This window comes from Mus caroli, unplaced genomic scaffold (genome assembly GCF_978045245.1).
Source record: "Mus caroli unplaced genomic scaffold, Mus_caroli_1 scaffold_5, whole genome shotgun sequence".
In the NCBI taxonomy this organism is placed as follows: domain Eukaryota; kingdom Metazoa; phylum Chordata; class Mammalia; order Rodentia; family Muridae; genus Mus; species Mus caroli.
This window is the reverse complement of record NW_028227260.1, coordinates 72964806-72984062: the sequence shown is the minus strand read 5'-3', so window position 1 is coordinate 72984062 and position 19257 is coordinate 72964806. Positions and strand designations below refer to the sequence as shown.

At 46.6% G+C, this 19257-nt stretch overlaps 1 long non-coding RNA gene across 1 annotated transcript; it reads right to left on the bottom strand.

Moving 5' to 3' along the window:
• Positions 1-2721: 2721 nt before the first annotated feature.
• Positions 2722-7698, bottom strand: LOC110287243 (uncharacterized). The gene is made up of 4 exons (XR_002377192.3): positions 7290-7698; positions 7119-7192; positions 5224-5310; positions 2722-4526 (listed from the first exon to the last, which is right to left on the bottom strand). It is a non-coding gene; the product is annotated as an uncharacterized LOC110287243 (long non-coding RNA).
• Positions 7699-19257: the final 11559 nt, after the last annotated feature.

Sequence of the window (19257 nt, the reverse complement as noted above, 5' to 3'; positions counted from 1 at the left end):
TTCCTAAACAAAGGCATTACTGTGGTGTTTCTTGGATTTTCTTTTTGATATCAAGGTTTAGTTTATGTGTCTGAGTGTTTGCTTGCATATATATCTGGGTACCAAGTGTGTGCTGGTGCCCACAGCTGTTCCTGCATCTCTTAATCTCTGCCTCTGCCTGTGCATTTCTTTTTTTGTTTGTTTGTTTTGTTTTGTTTTTGTCTTTGTTGTTTTTCAAAAACAATTTTTATTAGATATTTTCTTCATTTATATTTCAAATGCAATCCCGAAAGTCCCCTATACCCTCCCCACGCCCTGCCTGTGCATTTTGAACTCTCTCCTTATAGCACTGCCTCACCACCCCTGCAGCTTCCCCTCTGCCTCTTTGCCTCCATCTCCTCTCCACCCCTGCCTCTCTACGTCTCCCCTCTGCCGCTTTGCTTCTCCCTCTGCCAGTGCTTCACTGCCTCTACTGTTTCTCTGCCCCTCGGCCTCTACCTCTTCCACTTCACCCCTCTGAACCTCTGCCTGTCACTCAGCCTGTACATTTCCGATTCTGCCTCCATATCTCTGCCTCTCCCTGTACTACTCTGTGTCTCCCACTCTGCCTCTTTCTGTCTACAGATGCTTTTGCTGCTCTGCCTCTGCCCCTCGACCTCTTTGCCTTCTCCAGTCACCTCTTCCCCTCTCCTCTGACTTTTTGCCTCATTACCTGGCTCTGCCTTCCTGCTTCTACTGACCTGGACCAGGAAGTTGTTCTTGAGTAAAGGTCTCTGAGGGGAAGGAGCAGGAAATAAAGGTAATAGAAAATTTGGGATCAGGAGGTCTTGCTCAAGCCAGTTTCTTAAGCCACACAGCTTAGTACTTACTGTTGGCAGGGGAGATGGATAGTCAAGGTCAGCAGAAAGCTAAATGATACAATGATGGCAAAGAGAACACGGAATGCTTCACACACAGCACCAGGACGGAGGACTGATAGCCGCAGCCCAGATCCCAGAAACTGCAACTCTGACTCCTTTGAGGCCCTGCCCCCAGGCCCAGAAAGGACCCTGCCAAGTAGGCCCCTTGTCTTTTCATCAGGACCTGAGAGAGCCATGGATGGGCCTGGCTCGCAACAGGTTTCCTTATTTTTTAAAGCTAGATGAGCTCTTAGTGTTTCATTGTCTAAGAGACCCTTGACACCCCTTAAATTAACAAATCCCTCCTAATATTTTTTTCTTTTTTAAAAAAGATTTATTTATTTACGTGAGTACACTGTTGTTCTCTTCAGTCACATCAGAGGAGGACATCAGATTCCATTACAGATGGTTGTGAGCAACCATATGGTTGTTGGAAAGTGAACTCAAGACCTCTGGAAGAGCAGTCGGTGCTCTTAACCACTGAGCCATCTCTCCAACCCTGCCTCCTAATATTTTCAAAGAAATCACTAACAAAAGTAATCTGGGCATAACACTGAGTGAATGTTGAAGGATGTTAAAGGAATTAAATCCTTGTAGCTTATATAATAAATCTTTGGCTAACCCCAAACAGAATGAGCATGGCCCAGGTCACTAATTCATTTCTCAAAGATTAATAAATGTAACCTAACATTCTCATGATGCCATGTTCTATGCAGATAATTTTTAACTCTTTCCCATTTCCATTCAGATTCATCATAGCTTAAAGGAGTAACACAGACAGATCTAAAGCGAGAATGATGCTGTAAAGTAATGTTGTATTGTGTACTGTATCTTCTAGATGCAATGCCACAACTTTTAATACATTTAACTTAGCTTCTAGTTTTTTATATACACATTCTTCTACAAAGGCATTATAAGCAAGCTAATTTTTAAAGGGGGAGCAGCTTGCAATTTTGGGGTAAAGCCCACTGTGGGAACAGCTGCAGATTCTATAGCATTTACTACCACAAGAAATGTTAGTTGAAACCTGACCTAAAAAATCTCCACTTTCTATTAAAAGTTTGATGTGGTTCAAGGAAAACCTGCTGTCCAAAACCACCATACTGTTTATATTTAAGGTGCACGGGAACCATAATAAAGAAAGGCTGCTGAAGTGAGAGAAGGCTCTTATGAGCAGAAGAGAAGTTTACACAGTTAGAGAAGAAACAATTGTTACAGGTAAAATTGAAGTATCCCCCCACTCTCTTGAATAAGAGGGACTCCCAGTCAGTAACATATGCAGAGTTAACACAGGCATTAAATGACCGTGCCATAGTTGTTCATTTTCTCCAAAAGTCACATAAACAACCACATTGTCCAGAGCTGTGGGTAAAAACCACAGGTCCAAGTGAACTTTTCCCTAGGGACATTATAACAGGGTGTGGCCAATGAGGGAGTCCTAAGTGCCAATGACCAGCTTTGGCACCTATGTGTGGGTACACTGAGGCAGGCAGCCTTTGGGATTCAGTGCTTAGAGCTGCTGACAGGGATGGATCCAGATACCTTTAGAGGCTGTTGCCAAAGGCAGCTAGAGATTAAAGAAGTTACTCAGCAGATGTTTTTCTGAGGGAACAAAGCTTAATTTACTAGGGCTGGCACTCTCTAGGGCCAGTGGAAAAACTATGAATTCTTTTAACTCCTAGGGGCTGGTGAGAAAGAGAAGAAAGAAAATTCGCACGCACACACACACACACACACACACACACACACACACAATTGATGGGTGGAAGGAGCAATGCGCCAATCCACCAACCCACCATATATGTAAACCTTACACATACACATAGTTGATGAGTGCTTCAACCATCATACTTTATTCTTTCTTCCATAGCTTATACATCCCAACAAAATCTTTCAAGCAATATACAATTACAATGTGCTGAGGTTTTAGTTTTCTTCTAATAAATGGTTATGAAAATACAATAGGTTTTCCAATACCTTTACAAGAAATAACATTAGCTAGTACAGGTAAAGAAAACAAATTATTCCCTAAAACCCACATACATTCGTAACTAAGCAACGTGTTATAGATTAACAAAGTGTGAGCAAGCAAGGGAGTTTGCTCAGCCAGTTTCTCTTACTGGCACGATGCAATTTGTGGTTACAAAGAAAGGAGTAGTTATTTTATTATTTATCTTTAAAAGTAATCTGAGAATCTTAAAAGAGTCATAAATCTAAAGTTTTATATGAAAAGCAGTCATATCTATCATAAATCCTTAAAATATATATCTACTCATCAGCAATTCTTATACTTTCAGGAAGCTGAGGGCAAAACTGAGTATAAGAAATCAATTACAACCAGTCCAGCCTCAGTGAAAGTCACGTCAGCCAGTGCTGCCATTGTTCCCTGACCTTTAGGTCCCTAGCATAACTATTAAGAGTGTGCCTTTTTGAACTTCAGATTGTTTCCTAAGATTATTTTATATCAGCCAGTAGCAAAAATATTTCAACCTACTTTCACTAACAACTTTATTTTTCTAAATGTTTTCTAAAAATCGTGGTCACTGCTGACAATCTGCATCTCTAAGTTCTTTCCTAGGGTGGTGATAGAATCATTAATCTGCTCCAGCAGCAGTGCCTGAAAGAGACCAAACATTAGTACTGTGAGTGCCAGAGATGCTGCCCAGTGAGGGGCTGGACGCCCCCTTAAAGTTTTCATACAGTGTTTAGATGAAGAGGGATGTGAGGGCAGCAAGCAGAGAAGAACTCTGTAACAGCATGAAGTCCTCAGGGCACGTGGTCCTTTACCACACCAAGGCTACCCATGTGACTGTGGTAACCTGTGAGCCAAATTCCATGAGTTCTAAAGCCATTTGCCACTCCTCCTACATGGCCCTCGGCACCTAAGTTATCTTCATTCAGGTCCGGTGGGCACCTCCAAGACAAGTCGACAAGCACCTTAGGTCATCCATTCAGAGGCACAGAATTCTTTAGAACCATGGCATGGGTATTCCATTCTGGAAACTAGGGCACAGGATTCTCATTGCATACTTGGACACATCCATCCAATGGGGTAACCTGTGAGTGATTAGAGACTGGAAAACTAAATTGATGGGTGAACTGATGATGTTTAGAAAACTCTCCTGTACTCCAAAGACAAGTTTTTTGGATCACTTGGATTAGAGGGACACATGCATAATGACCCACAAATGACAAATGGGAATGATGGATGAGAGCGCAGTGCAAGGCAGCACATGAGAAATACCAGGACTGTCAAAAACACTTTATCATTAGTAAACACTCCAGTTGCTGAATCCTCCCAAGTGGGCCAAAGCAGGATCAGGTACCTAAGCCCAGTAGACCCCCACACTTTCTGCCAGCGGGGCAGAGAATAATGCCAGAAATGCTGAAACTAAGCGAGTAGGAGAAATACGTTGCCCTTTGGCCTTGACCACTTGAATGCCTTCAGCAGTAAAGTGTTTAATCTGTTTCCAAGTCTGGAATAGACGCTTCTGGGTAGACTGGATAGGACGCTTTGGGCTCTGCTGTGCCTTGAAACTCATCATCTTCTGCACCCTCAACTTCTGGCGCCTGTGATGCAGCCATCGCTTTTGTGACCTGGGAGTGTTTGATAAGACTCTCGGGAACCCAAGACGGACCATCACCTTCCTGTGGGAAAATTCAGATGTAACCTTTCCCATACATTAGCATGAAATTGGGCCTGTACCAATTCCCTGTATATAACCTCTCCTTCTGGAGCCTATTTACCTCTTAAATGCTGTGCACCTGTCAATACCTGTAGACTCATTCTGAAAATTTTTAAATAAAATAAAGTATAATTGGAAAGATTATCCAGGAGTAGGAGGGTAAAAGTATAAATATCCCTATTTTTTTCAAGCAAAACTTTTAATAGATCCATGTGTCTTTGAGGACTTTGTAAGGTATACCTACTTATCCTCAATCCTGAAGGTGGAAGTACAAAACTTCTTAAAGGCACCAGAAGTATATAAAGGAGTATTATCTGTATTTCAACATTTTTGGAAGGACAGCTATAAAAAACTGACAGCAGGCAATGCGTAATGCAATGCTCAACAGCTTGCTTCCATCAAAAGGCCATAACGTATTAGGCAATAAGTCAATAAGTCTAAAGGATTAATACCATAACAAGGAGCAGGCAGAGAAGCTAGGCAAGCAGAGCATCTGGAACAATTTGTTGTGCCTGTTCTCCAGATAATTGAAATTGATACCAAAGTGTAGCAGGTGGTTGATGAGGGAGTACATGAGTTTCTGTAGCTTGCTTAAGTCAAACAGACTCAGTAAGAACCTGAATAAGATCGTGAGAGGCTACATGTACAATGAGATTTACCTCTGCCAAAAGACCAAGGAGACCAGAATGTACTCGAATGTATTGGAGAAAATAAGGTGCCTCCTAATTTGGGAACTGTTGCCGAACCTGTTGAAACAAATGAAGTAGGTTTGTATCCCCAGTCCCTTTTATAAAAGCACCAGGAAGTATTTGGGGAACCTGTCCCACAAACAAACTATCACCATAATATCCAGAGGTTAAGGGACTAGCCTCAAAGCATGGAGTAAAGTAAACAAAGATTCCGTGTCTCCATCAACAGTAAAGTGACTCACTGCCTGTAAGAGGTGAGACACAAAGTTGTGAGAGAGCTCTTCCAGACTCTGAAGAACTTATGAAAATTCTTCAGAGGTCTATGGTAGTCTCTGAGAAAACTGTTGCTCATTGGCATTAATTAGATCATAGGAAGTCCCTGAGACTGGCCAGACTCACTAGGCCCTCTCCTTGTCAGAGTAAACAATAAAGGCTGCTCAGAGTTGCTCTCAGCCAGGCTGCACAGAAGCCTCAGAGACCAGGCCAACTGCCTGTAGAAGCAGAAAGCAGCTGAACTTCCTGACAGAGATTTAGACCAAGTGAGTCAGTTGGAAGGGACATTCTGCAAACTCATGAGCTGCCTGCAGGCTATTCCTTGTGACCGAAGTTCCCAGGTTTGTGAGCTGTCACTCAGACCCTTGGTGGTGGCCCTTGGTCATGCAGCTGTCTTTGAGTCATTTCTGCTCCTGGGAACAACCCCTCACCCGTATTCCTGTAAGTAACCTCAATAAAATCCATTGCTCACTAAGTTGGCCTTTGGTGGTCTTTCCTTTGGCTGTTGTGGGGTCCCTATCTAGAGTGAATAGGCATGTGTGTTGCATCTCCCCAGGAAAAGTCTTACCATGCAACAGGGTGTCAAAGTAATTTTTGGTTTTTTTTAGAAACAGGGTTTCTCTGTATAGCCCTGGCTGTCCTGGAACTCACTTTGTAGACCAGGCTGGCCTCAAACTCAGAAATCCGCCTGCCTCTGCCTCCCAAGTGCTGAGATTAAAGGCGTGCGCCACCACGCCTGGCTCAAAGTAACTTTTATTCTCCTGATGGAAATGGCATCTCGGAGACTCATTGCCTCAGTCAGCTAACCTAGGCCTCATCCTGGAAGCTTCTAGATTCTGTACAATCTTACATGGGACTGTTATTACAGGGGGTTCGGGCTCACCTGGCTTCTGAAAATGAAGGTCAGGAGGCTGTAACAGGGGACCTAATAATCCCTTATTTGATGAAGGAGGGGCTTTTCACTCAGTCAAACTGGTACGAGCCACTTCGGGTGATTTTAGAACTACATCATCAAGCAAAAAAGGAGGTTCCTCTGAGGCATCATGGAGATAACGAAACTCAAGAAACTAAATCTGCTTCCTTGTCCTCAGGGCCTTTTAGCTCTACTTCTTGACTTTTGTTTTTTCTGTCTTCTGCCCCCCCCCCCCAGTCTGTTTTGGAGTAGACCGCCTAGCTTCAAAGGGTTGTTGAATTACTACTGAATCAAATTCACACTGTGGGTCTAAACAATCACATATAAATCCCACAGTGCTAACCCATCAATGCGAAACTCACACAGCCGAAGTAGGTGAGACTCAAGTTTCATCTGTGCATTCCCATGTCTTTAAATGTACAGAAAGTTCTTCAGTGAACCAAGGGGGAATTTTTTTTTTTTAAGAAAATAAAGAGCTTTTCTAAAAGGGTTAGAAAATTACAAGAACAACAATGCAGAAGAGGTCAATGAAACACCTGTAGACAAAGGAAGTGTTCTTCAGGCTCTTTCTGGCCCCATATTTCACTCCTGACTCCATCACCATTGCCTTCACAGCCCTCCCCCCCCCCCCCCCCCGCTGGACTTCTCTTATTTATCTATATATTACAGTCATGCTTACCCTTTTCTCCTTACTCTGGTCCCTGTTCAGGTGCCAATTGGGTTGGGCCAATGGGTCATTCTTTGTGACAGGGCCTAGAGAGAAGCAGCAGAAGATGAAGAAGACAGGAACGTTTGGGATCAGGAGGTCTTGCTCAAGCCAGTTTCTTAAGCCACACAGCTTAGTACTTACTGTTGGCAGGAGAGAAGGATAGTCAAGGTCAGCAGAAAGCTAAATGATACAATGATGGCAAAGAGAACACGGAATGCTTCACACACAGCACCAGGATGGAGGACTGATAGCCGCAGCCCAGATCCCAGAAACTGCAACTCTGACTCCTCCGAGGCCCTGCCCCCAGGCCCAGACTGCACCTGATCAAGGACACAGAACTAATGTTCCCTTTTTCCATTCGTTGGGGCCCCAGAGAAAGCCTTGTATCAGCCTGTCTCCCAACACTCTCCCTTTGCAGTTTTCTGCCTCTCTAACTAGGCTTTAGCTCTTCTTTCGCCTCTTTGCCTCTTTCGACAGCCTCTCTGCCTCTGGAGTTCTGGGCATCTTCATTTCTTACCTTGCCTCTCTGCCCCTCTACCCCTGCTTCCTGGCTTTCTTGCCTCTGTGTATTTCAGCTTCTGCCTTTCTATCTCTACTTCACTCTGAATTGGCCTGTGTGGCTCACTGCCTCTCAACCTCTGCTTCTGCCTCTGTATCCAGGCCTGAGCCGCCACTCCTCTGCCTTTCTACCCCTTAGCCTGTCTCCCCCTACATTTCTTCCTTTGCTCCTCTGCTTCTGTCTCTTCTCCAAGTCTCTGCCCTCTAGCCCCCTTCTCTGCCTCTACCTCTGTCCTTGTGCTTCTGATTTTCAGCCTCTCCACCTCTATGGCCCACATCCTCTCCTACCCTCTGCTTCTCTGTCCCTCAGCCTTATGCCCCTTGGCCTCTGTCTGTATGTGCTTAACCCTCTGTGCATCTCTGCCTCTATGCCCTGAGACCTCTTTGTCCCTCTGTGTCTATGCCCAACAGCCTCTCCAGCCCTCCAACTCTTACATGTCGACATCCATTAGCCACTATGCCCCTTGGCCTCTTTCCCTCAGCCTCTCCTAGCCTGTCTCTCTAGGTTGTTCTGCATCTCTGTCCATGAACCTCCATGTCCCACAGCTTTTCTGTCCCTCAGCCTCTCCTATCCTCAGCTGCTGTCTCTAAACCCCTCTGCACCTGCCCCTTCTACCCTGTCTCTATGCCTCTCAGCCTCCATGCCCCTCGGCCTCTCTTGTCTCTATACAGCTCAGACTATATGCCTCTTGGGCTCTCTGTCCCTCCACATCTACTAGCCGCGGTCTCTAAGCCGCACTGCATCCCTGAGACTCTATGCCCTTCAACCTCTCTGTCCCTCTATCTTTATGTCCCCCCATGGCCCCTCTGTTTCTATGAAGGTCAGCCTGTGTCCCCCATGGCCTGTCTCTATACAGTTAAGCCTCTATCCCCCACCCCCACCCCACTATGGCCTGTCTGACTCTAAGCAGTTCAGCCTCTATGTCCTCAGTGGAATCTCTGTCTTTATTCAGCTCAGCCTCTATGCCCCTCTGCCTGTCAGTCTCTGTTCCTATTTCTTTATGGCCCTCGGGCTCTCTTTCCCTCAGCCTCTATGCCACCTCCCCAACCCCCGTGGCCACTCTATCTCTATGCAGCTTGGCCTGTATGCCCCTCAACCTCTCTGTGGCCCTCTGTATCTCTATGGCCCTCAGCATCTCTTTCACTCAGCCTCTATGCCCCCCTACCCCCGCAGCATCTCCGTCTTTATACGGGTCAGCTTCTATGTCCAGTGGAGTCTCTGTGTCTAGGCCCCTTGGCCTCTACGACCCTTCCCATGGACAGTCTCTCTATGCAGCTCAGCCTCTATTCCCCTGTGTCCTCTCTGTCCCCCTATTTCTATGTTCCTGTGTTTCTATGGCCCTCGGGCTATCTTTTCCTCAGCTTCTATAGCCCCTCCGTTGGCCTTTAAGCCCCTTGGTGTCTCTAAGAATCTTGGCCTCTATACCTTGGAATCTCTGTGTCTAGGAAGTTAGCTTCTATGTCCCCGTCCCCACCAATGGCCTCTGTGTCTCTAGGCAGCTCAGCCTCTATGCCCCTCGTGGCTTCTGTGTTGCTGAGACTCTATGCCCCTTAGTATCTATGTTCCTATATCTGAGGCTCTCTGCATCTCTGCCCCTCTCTATTCACCATTGTTTCTATGGCCCTCGGACTCTTTCCCTCAGCCTCTATGCGCTCGCCACTCCAAGCCTTCTCTGTCCTTATATACCTTGGCCTCTATGTCTCTACCACCGAGGCTCTATGTCCTCTGAGGCCCGTGTGTCTATTCAGCTCAGCTTCTATACGCCCCGTGACCACTCTGTGTCTATGTAGCTTGGGCTCTATGACCATAGCCCCGACCCCGTGGACTCTTGACTCTATACAGCGCAGCTACTATGCCCCTCAGCCTCTCTGTCCCAACATTTCTGTAGCCCAATGAATCTCTGTCACTCTTTATGTCCCATCGTCACTAAGGCCCTCGGCCTCTCTTTCCCTCAGTCTCTATCCCCCGCCCCCGCGGCCTCTCTGTCTTTAAGCAGTCTGGCCTCTATGCCCCGTTCCCCGCCCCTCTGTCTCTATGCAGGCTCGGCCTCTATGTCGCCATGGAGCTTGGGCTCTATGGTCCCTGTGGAGTCTCAGACGCTATACAGCACAACCTCTAAGACCCTCAGCCTCTGTGTCCCAACATCTCTGTAGCACTATGGCCCTCGGCCTCTCCCTCAGCCTCTATGCACCCCACGTGGCCACTCTCTATACAGCCAGGCCTCTAAGCCACGCCCACCCCACCGTGGACGCTCTGTCTCTAAGTAACCTAAACTCTATACCCCCCACCGCCTCTGTCTCTATGAAGCTCCGCCTCTATGCTCCCCCTCTGGCCTCTCTATCTCTACACAGCCCAGCCTCCATGTCCCCCACCCCCGAGCCTCTCTATCTCTATGCAGCTGGGCTTCTATGACCACCAGGGCCTCTCTGGCTCTTTACACTCCAGCCTCTATGCCCCTCGGCCTCTGGACCTACATCTCTGTAGCCTAGGCATCTCTGTCCCCCGCTCTATGCCCCTAGACCTCTCTTTCCTTCCGCCACTAAGTCCCGGCTCCCCCGCCCCGGCCTCTCTGTCGCTATGCAGCCCAGCCTCTGCGCCCCGTCCTCCCTCGCCCCTCTGCCTATAGGGCATAGGCCGCTGGAGATCTGCGCGCCCCCAACACACACATCGTGGCCTTTCTCTCTCTCCAGCCCAGCCTCTGCGCCCCCTGTGGCCTGTGTCTATGTAGCTAGCTCCGGCTCCATGGTCCCCGTGGATGCTCAGACGCTATACAGCGCAGCCTCTATGCCCCTCAGTCTTTCAGTCCCAACATCTCTGTAGCCCCATACAACTCTGTCCTTCTATCTCTATGCCCCCCATTGTCTCTATGGCCCTCCGCCTCTCTTTCCCTCAGCCTCTATGCACCCCACGTGGCCTCTCTATCTCTATGCAGCCCGGCCTCTATGCACCTCCCCATCCCCTTGGCCTGTCTCTATGCTATCCAATCTCTCTACCCTTCCTTAGCATTTTGCCTAGGCTCCGCCCCCACAGTTACCTAGCAACAGCCAGGCATGCCTCACTATAAAAGGGCAGCTTGCCCCCTCCTAGCTCTCTTGCTCTGTCTCATTCCAACCCCTTCTTTCTCCACGTGCTCATGGCCAGCCTCTATTCCTCTACTCTCTCTTTTTCTGCCTCTACTACCCTCTTATAAACTCTAGTCTATACTGTCATGTGGCTGGTGGGGGGGGGGAGGGAAAGGAGGGATACCTCAGCATGGGCCCACCATGGCACCCCCATACTTACCACACACCTCCATAGAACATATCCCCCACCTCTTTACCTTTTTACAAACACAACAACCCCCCCCCACCTCTCTGTCTGTACAGAGCCCAGCCTCTATGGCCCCCTCCCTGGTGGCCTCTCTGTCTATATACAGCTCAGCCTCTGTGGCCCCCTGGAGCCTCTCTATCTCTATGCAGCTTGGCTTCTATGACCCCCATGGCCTCTCTGTTCTCTGTGCAGCCCAGCCTTTATGCTCCCCCCTCCCTTGCTTCTCTGTCCCTATGCAGGGGGTACTCGGCCTCCCAGGCCCCCCAACCCACCGTGGCCTCTGTCTCTATACAGTTTGGACTCTGTGCCCCCTGTGTCCTCTCTTGCTCTATACAGCTAAGCCTCTATGACCCTCTGCCATCTGATCCTTAGCAATTATGTTGCTGAGACTCTATGCCCCTCAGTCTCTCTGTCCCTGTATCTCTCTTGGCTCCTTTTTCACTATTGCTCTTGGCATTTTGTTTGTTTGTTTGTTTGTTTGTTTGTTTTTCGAGACAGGGTTTCTCTATGTAGCCCTGGCTGTTCTGGAACTCACTCTGTAGACCAGGCTGGCCTCGAACTCAGAAATCCACCGAGCCACCACGCCCGGCTGCTCTTAGCATCTTTGCCTAAGCCTGTATGCCCACGCCCTCCCCCACCCCCACCCCCACCCCCGCCTCCCTGTATCTATGCAACAAGTCCTCTATGCCCTCCTCTTCCCCTTTCTGTCTGGATACAGCCCAATCTCTATGTCTACCACCCATGATCTCTCTGTCTATGCAGCTTGGTCTCTACTCCCCTATGGCCTCCCAGTCTCAATACAGCCCAGCCTTTATACCCCCCAGCCTCTGTAACCTAAGCATCTATGTTCCTCACTCTATGTCCCTTTGTCTCTAGGGTGTTTGGTCTCTCCCGAAGCCTCTATGCCCCGCCCCCCACTCCTGTGTCCTCTCTGTCTATGCAGTCCAATCTCTATGCCCCTTCCCTGCTTCTCCGTCTCTGTGCAGCTTGCCCTCTATGCTCACCTCTAGCCTCTCTGTCTCCATGAAGCTTGGACTCTATCCCACCCTTCTTGGCCTCTTTATGTACAGAACTCACCCTCTACCCCCCACGCCTCTCTGTCTCTATACAGCCCAGCCTCTATTGCCCCTTGGAGCCTCTCTATCTCTATGCAGCTCAGCCTCTATGTCCCCTCCGTAGGTCCTGATTCTACACAGCAAAGCCTCTGTTTATATAGAGCCCAGCCTTTATGCACTCCCTATGGCCTCTGTATTTATATACAGCCCAGCGTCTATGGACCCTGGGGCCTCTCTCTACACAGCTTGGCTTCTATAACCCCCATGGACTGTCTATCTCTATGCAGCCCAGGATCTATGCCCCTAGTGTCCTCTTGTCTCCATACAGCTCAGCCTCTATGCCACTCAGCCTCTTTACCTACGTTTGTGTAGCCTTTGCATCTCTGTCCTTCTCTATATGACCCTTTGTCATCTTGGCCCTAGGCCTCTCTTTTCCACAACCTCTATTCCCCCCCACCCCATGGCCTCTCTGTGTCTATGCAGCCCAACCTCTATGCCCCCTCCCCTGCCTCTCTGTCTCTATGCATCTTGGCCTCCATACTCCCCTCTGGCCACTCTGTCTCCAAGGAGCTTGGGCTCTATTAGAGCCCCTATCCCCCTCCCACCCCACCCCTGTGGCCTCTTTTCTCTGTGGAGCCCAGCTTCTATGCCCCTGTGGTCTCTATGCAGTTCATCGATGACCTCCGTGGTCTCGCTGTTTCTATATAGCTCAGCATCTATGTCTCTGTGTGTCCAGTCCTGCAAGATTCAGTTATTCGTGGGTGTGAGTGGGACCGCAAACCTGGAAAAAAATGGGAGGAAGAGAAAAAGGAGCTGGAGACCAAGTAGAGGGTCCTATCAAGGTCTCCATTTATTAGGCTGAGACACCTGGTTTTAAAGCATACATCGAGAGGAATAGGGGGGGTCGAGGGGGAATTTAACAAAGAACAAAGAAGTGGGTATCTGCTGACATGAGGGCCAAAGTCAGGCTCCAGGCGGCGGGCACTCTGTGTCTTATCTCCAGAACATAGATCCTCTTAGCAGCCTTGGGGTGTCAGGCCGGACTTAGGCGTAACTCATGTCCTTGGAAGTCATGAGAGTCAGGAAGAGATAGGGAAGAGGGGACTATAATTCAGCTTTTACAGCCTCAGGTGCCAGGAAGGGAACAGGGAGGAGGGAGTGACAACTGGCTCCTAGCATGAGACCATTTGGCTTGTCAGGGTGGGAGATTGTGAAGGGCTCGCTTTCTCACGGTATGGTCTCTGACATCTGTGCCCCTCAGCCTTTCTCTTGCTGAGACTATGCTCCTTATCCTCTCTGTCCCTAGAACCTGGTGGCCCTCTGCATCTCTGTCCCTCTCTCTACTATCCCTCTGTTCCATTGTTTTCTATAGCCCTTGACCTCTCTTTGATTCAGCCTCTATGCTCCCCTCCCTCCCGTGGTCTCTCCATCTCTGTGCAACTCAGCCTCTATGCCCTCCCCTTTGTCTCTCTATATCTATACATCCCAGTTTCTGTGCCCACTAAGGCCAATCTGTATGTAACTCAGCCTCTATGCCTCTCAGCCTGTCTGTCCCTCAGCCTTTCTGTTGCTGAAACTCCTTCACCCTCTCTGTCCTTATCTCTTTGTGGCTGTCTGGCCTTCGGCCTCACGGATCCTTGATCTCTGTGGCTCTCTGCATCTCTGTCCCTCTCTCTATCCCTCTATGTTCCTTTGTCTCTATGGCCTTTGGCATCTCTTTGCTTCAGCCTGTATGCCCATGCCCCAACCCCAACCCCAACCCCAACCCCGTTTTCTGTCTCTATGCAACTCAGCCTCTATCTATGCCCTCCCCTTTGCCTCTGTCTCTATAATGCCCAGTCACTAGGCCCCTCACCGTGGCCTCTCTGTCGCTCAACAGCTTGGATTCTATGGCCAAGCCCTACCCCACCTCTCTGTCTCTATGTAGCTTGGACTCTATGCCCCCCTCCTTGGTCTCTTTGTATAGAGCCCAGCCTCTATGCCCTATACCCCCAGTAACCTCTCTGTCTTTATATAGCCCACCCTCTGTGGCCCCCGGAGCCTCTCTATTGCTATGCAGCTTGGCTTCTATGCCCCTATGGCCTCTCTGGCTCTATGCAGCCCAGCCTCTATGCCCCCCTTCCCTTGCCTCTCTGTATCTATGCAGCTTGGCTTTTATGCCCCCTGTGGCCTCTCTGTCTCAATACAGCCCAGCTTCTATGCCACTCAACCTCTGTACCTATATTTCTGTAGTCAATCCCGCCCTGCCCCTAGGCCTTTCTTTCCTTCAGCCTCTATGTCCCCCATAGCCTGACTTTATGGTCTTTATGCACTCCAGCCTCTGTGCCCCTCAGCCTCTGTGCCCCTCAGCCTCTGTGCCCCTCAGCCTCTGTACCTACATCTCTGTAGCCTATGCATCTCTGACCCTCTCTCTATGCCCCATTGTCTCTATGGCTGTAGACCTCTCTTTTCCTCTGCTTCTATGCTTCCCCAACCCCTAACCCCTCTCTGTATGCAACTCAGTCTTCCTGCTCCGGTTGGACTCTCTATTCAGCCCAACCTCTATGCCCCCTTCCCCATGGCCTGTCTTTATACAGCCAAGCCTCTATCACACACCCACACACTCTCTGTGGAACCCAGCTTCTATGCCCCTTGTGGCCTTTCCATGCAGTTCATCTTCTATGACCTCCGTAGTCTCTCTGTCTCTATACAGCTCAATCTCTATGCCCCCTGGCTTCCCTGTCCCTCTGCATCTCCCAGCCTCTGTCTCTAAGCCCCTCTGCAACTCTGTCCCCGAGACTCTATGCTTCTCAGCCCTTCTGTCCCTATATCTCTGTGGCCCTCACCATCATGGGACCTCTCAACTTCTGTGTCCCTATGGAGTTCAGCCTCTTTGCCCCTTGGCCTCTCTATTACTGGGATCGGCCAAGCCTCTGTCTTTAAACCTCTCTGCATCTCTGTTCCCCCTGTCTCTAATGCTCCTTTGTCTCTATGGCCCTTGGCCTCTTTTTTCCCCCAGTCTCTATGACACCAGTGACCTCTCTGTCTCTATGCCTCTCAGTGTCTATGTCTTTGTTCCCCACTATTTGGCTCTTACTTGGGGAGTCCACTTTGACCATACCACAGAATACAAGTATAGCTTAGAATTCATTGTGGGGTGGGGCACTTACAAGCAAGCCAAAAAGCAGTAGTGCAGGCCGTCTCCTGAACTCTCCTTGTTCTGTAGGTTGGTCACAGATCTTCTATATGAGCTGTATACAAGATTCCAGCAAAGAGGAGCTTGTCTACTTAGGAGGTTAATGTACCACTGTGGGCACTCTAAGAAAAAAAAAAAAAAAGAGCTTTAACTCCACCCCAGGAAATTTGGCTAGGCACTGCATAGTTTTCTCTGAGTAACAAAAAAAAAAAAAAAAAAATGTATCAATGATCTCCCAAACCAAGAACAATGCTCGGGATTGTGTATGCTCAAGATCAACGTCTGCATACAAAGGAGCCTAGGAAAAGTCTCCTCTGCTGGCAATGCTGATATTAACCAAAGACCTTGTCTTTCCACAGATAGCTCAGTCCAGAGCACCCAGCCCTCTACTAAACTACTAGAGAAGGGAAGAAAATGACCTTCCAATGCTATTCCTATTTGTCTCTTAACCAGTTTCTCGAAAAGTGGTTCCCAAGTAACTATTGTGTTTCCACCTGTACTTTAAAAATATGTGCTATTGCTGCTGTTTGGGGTCATGATTTTACAAGTGAAATCTTACCAAATTTTATGATTTATTTATTTATTTATTTATTCATTCATTTATTTATTTACTTACATATTTTTGCAGCTCTACGGATTGAACGTCAGGTATCTCCATGGAAAACAAATGCTTTACTGCCGAGATATATTTTATATATTACATGTATGTAATTTACTGTATGAAATTTTAAATCCAAAAATTATGAAAAATAAATTAGATATTGATGAAAGTAAAGGTTATAGATGCAACAACAGTGGTGCATTGTCTTAGTCAGGGTTTCTATTCCTGCACAAACATCATGACCAAGAAGCAAGTTGGGGAGGAAAGGGTTTATTCAGCTTAAACTTCCATACTGCTATTCATTACCAAGGAAGTCAGGACTGGAACTCAAACAGGTCAGGAAGCAGGAGCTGATGCAGAGGCCATGGAGGGATGTTCTTTACTGGCTTGCTTCCCCTGGCTTGCTCAGCCTGCTCTCTTATAGAACCAAGACTACCAGCCCAGAGATGGTCCCACCCACAAGGGGCCTTTCCCCCTTGATCACTAGTTGAGAAAATGCCTTACAGTTGGATCTCATGGAGGCATTTCCTCAACTGAAGCTCCTTTTTCTGTGATCAAGCTGTGTCAAGTTGATACAAAACTAGCTAGTACATGCATGTTAATAATTCTTGAGATACATCTATTTTATCTTCGAAATTTCCCTATAAAATTGTGTTGCCAAGTATTGAACACAGGCTTTGTATACAGAGATCATTTGCTCTGTTACTGCACTACAGTGTCAACCCTGATATTTTTCTTAGTAGTTTCTAAACCAATTTTACCACACAATTATTCAACCAAAAATGGTCAACCAGGACATAATCTCACCACTTGGGGAGGTAGAAACAGGAAGATCAAACATTCAAGACCGCTGGGTGGTGGTAGAGCACGCCTTTAATTCCAGCACTTGGGAGGCAGAGGCAGGTGGATTTCTGAGTTTGAGGCCAGCCTGGTCTACAGAGTGAGTTCCAGGACAGCTGGGGCTACACAGAGAAACCCTGTCTTGAAAAACCAGAAGAAGAAGAAGGAGGAGGAGGAGGAGGGGGAGGGGGAGGAGGAGGAGGAGGAGGAGGAGGAGGAGGAGGAGAAGTTGTTGTTGAAGTTGTTCAAGGCCATATAGCTATATAGCTATATGAAACACTTAAAAGAAATACTAAATATTTTTTTAAAGGAACAGGAGGAATATAAAGAAAAAAAAGTCATTAGATGAGCAATTACACCTGACCTCTCACCAAGAGGATTTCTCAATTCTGAACATCTATGCCCTAATGCAAGAGTACCCACATTCAGAAAAGAAACAGTACTAAAACTCAAATAACATCAAACCCCACACAATGATAGTGGGGACTTCCCTAATGCAAGAGTACCCACATTCAGAAAAGAAACAGTACTAAAACTCAAATAACATCAAACCCCACACAATGATAGTGGGGTCTCCACTGCCACCAATAGACAGCTCATCGAATCAGAAACTAAACAGAAAAACAATGAAACTAAGAGATATTATGAACCAAATGAATCTAACAGACATCTACAGAACCTTTCACCCCAAGACAAAAGGATATACTTTCTTCTCAGCATCCCCTGGTACCTTCTCCAAAATTGACCAAATAATTGGTCAGAAAACAGCCCTCAACAAATACAAGAAGATTGTAATAACCCCTTGCAACTTACAAAATCAACACAGACTAAGGCTGGACTTCACCAAGAGAAACAACAGAAATCCCATATACTCATGGAAACTGAACAACTTTCCACTCAATCATCACTTGGTCAGAGAAGAAAAAAAGAAATGAGTTTCTAGAATTCAATGAAAATGATGGCACAGCAAACCCAAACTTATGGAGCACAATGAAAGCAGTGCTAAGAGGAAAGTTCCTAGCACTAAGTGCTTTCAAAAAGAAATTGAAGAGATCACATATTAGCTACTTAATAGCACACCTGAAAGCTCTAGAACAAAAAGAATCAAACACACCCAAGAGGAATAGGTGGCAGAAGATAGTCAAACTCAGGGCTGAAATCAATCATTTAGACACAAAGAGAACAATCAACAAAATCAACAGCTGGTTCTTAGAGAAAATCAAGAAGATAGACAAACCTTTAGCCAAATTAACTAAAAGGGACAGTATCCAAATTTAAAATAATCAGAAATGAAAAGGGAGAGACAACAGAAACTGAGAAAACTAAAAAAAAAAAAAAAAATCACTAGTCTTACTTAAAACCCTGTACTCCACAAAACTGGAAGATCTGGAAGAAATGGATGATTTTCTAGATAGATACCACTTACCAAAAGTTAAGATCAAAGTAACTAACTAACAGTCCTATAACCCCCAAGGAAACAGAAGCAGCCATTAAGTCTCCCAAGCAAAAGCAAAAAAAAAAAAAAAAAAAAAAAAAAGCCCAGGGCCAGATGGTTTTATTTTATTTTTATTTTATTTATTTTTTATTATTATTATTTTTGAGACAGGGTTTCTCTGTATAGCCCTGGCTGTCCTGGGACTCACTCTGTAGACCAGGCTGGCCTTGAACTCAGAAATCTTCCTGCCTCTGCCTCCCGAGTGCTGGGATTAAAGGCGTGTGCCACTACGCCCAGCCAGATGGTTTTAGTGCAGATTTCTACCAGACTTTCATGGAATAGCTAATGCCAATACTTCTCAAACGACTCCACAAAATAGAAACAGAGGAACACTGTCAAATTCATTCTATGAGGCCACAGTCACACTGATTCCTAAACCATACAAGCATTCACATAGACCAATTTACTTTTGAATTTATGAACACTGACTCAAAAATACTCAATAAAATTCTCACAAACCAAATTCAAGAACACATCAAAAACATCATTCCCCATGATCAAGTAAGTGTCATCCCAGGGATGCTGGGATGGCTAAATGTACAAATATCCATCAACATAATCCCTTCTATAAACAATCTGAGAGAAAAAATTACATGATCATCTCATTAGATGCTTAAAAAGCCTGTGACAAAATTCAACACCCCTTTATGTTAAAAGCCTTAGAGAGATCAGGGATACAAGGCACATACCTAAATATAATAAAAGCAATATACAGCAAGCTTATAGCCAACATAAAAGGGAGTGAAAGTTAAAGCATTTCCACTAAAATCAGGGACAAGACAAGGCTGCCCACTCTCTCCCTACCTATTCAATGTAGTACATGAAGTCCTAGCTAAAGCAATAAGACAACTAAAGGAGATCAAGGGGATTCAAATTGTAAAAGAAGTCAAAGTATCACTATTCACAGATATGATGGGATACATAAGTGGCCCCAAAAATTCTACCAGAGAACATGTAGAACTGATAAACACCTCCAGCAAAGTAGCTGGATACAAAATTAACTCAAAGAAATCAGTAGCTCTCCTTCATACAAATGATAAGCAGTCTGAGAAAAATTTAGGAAAACAACATCCAT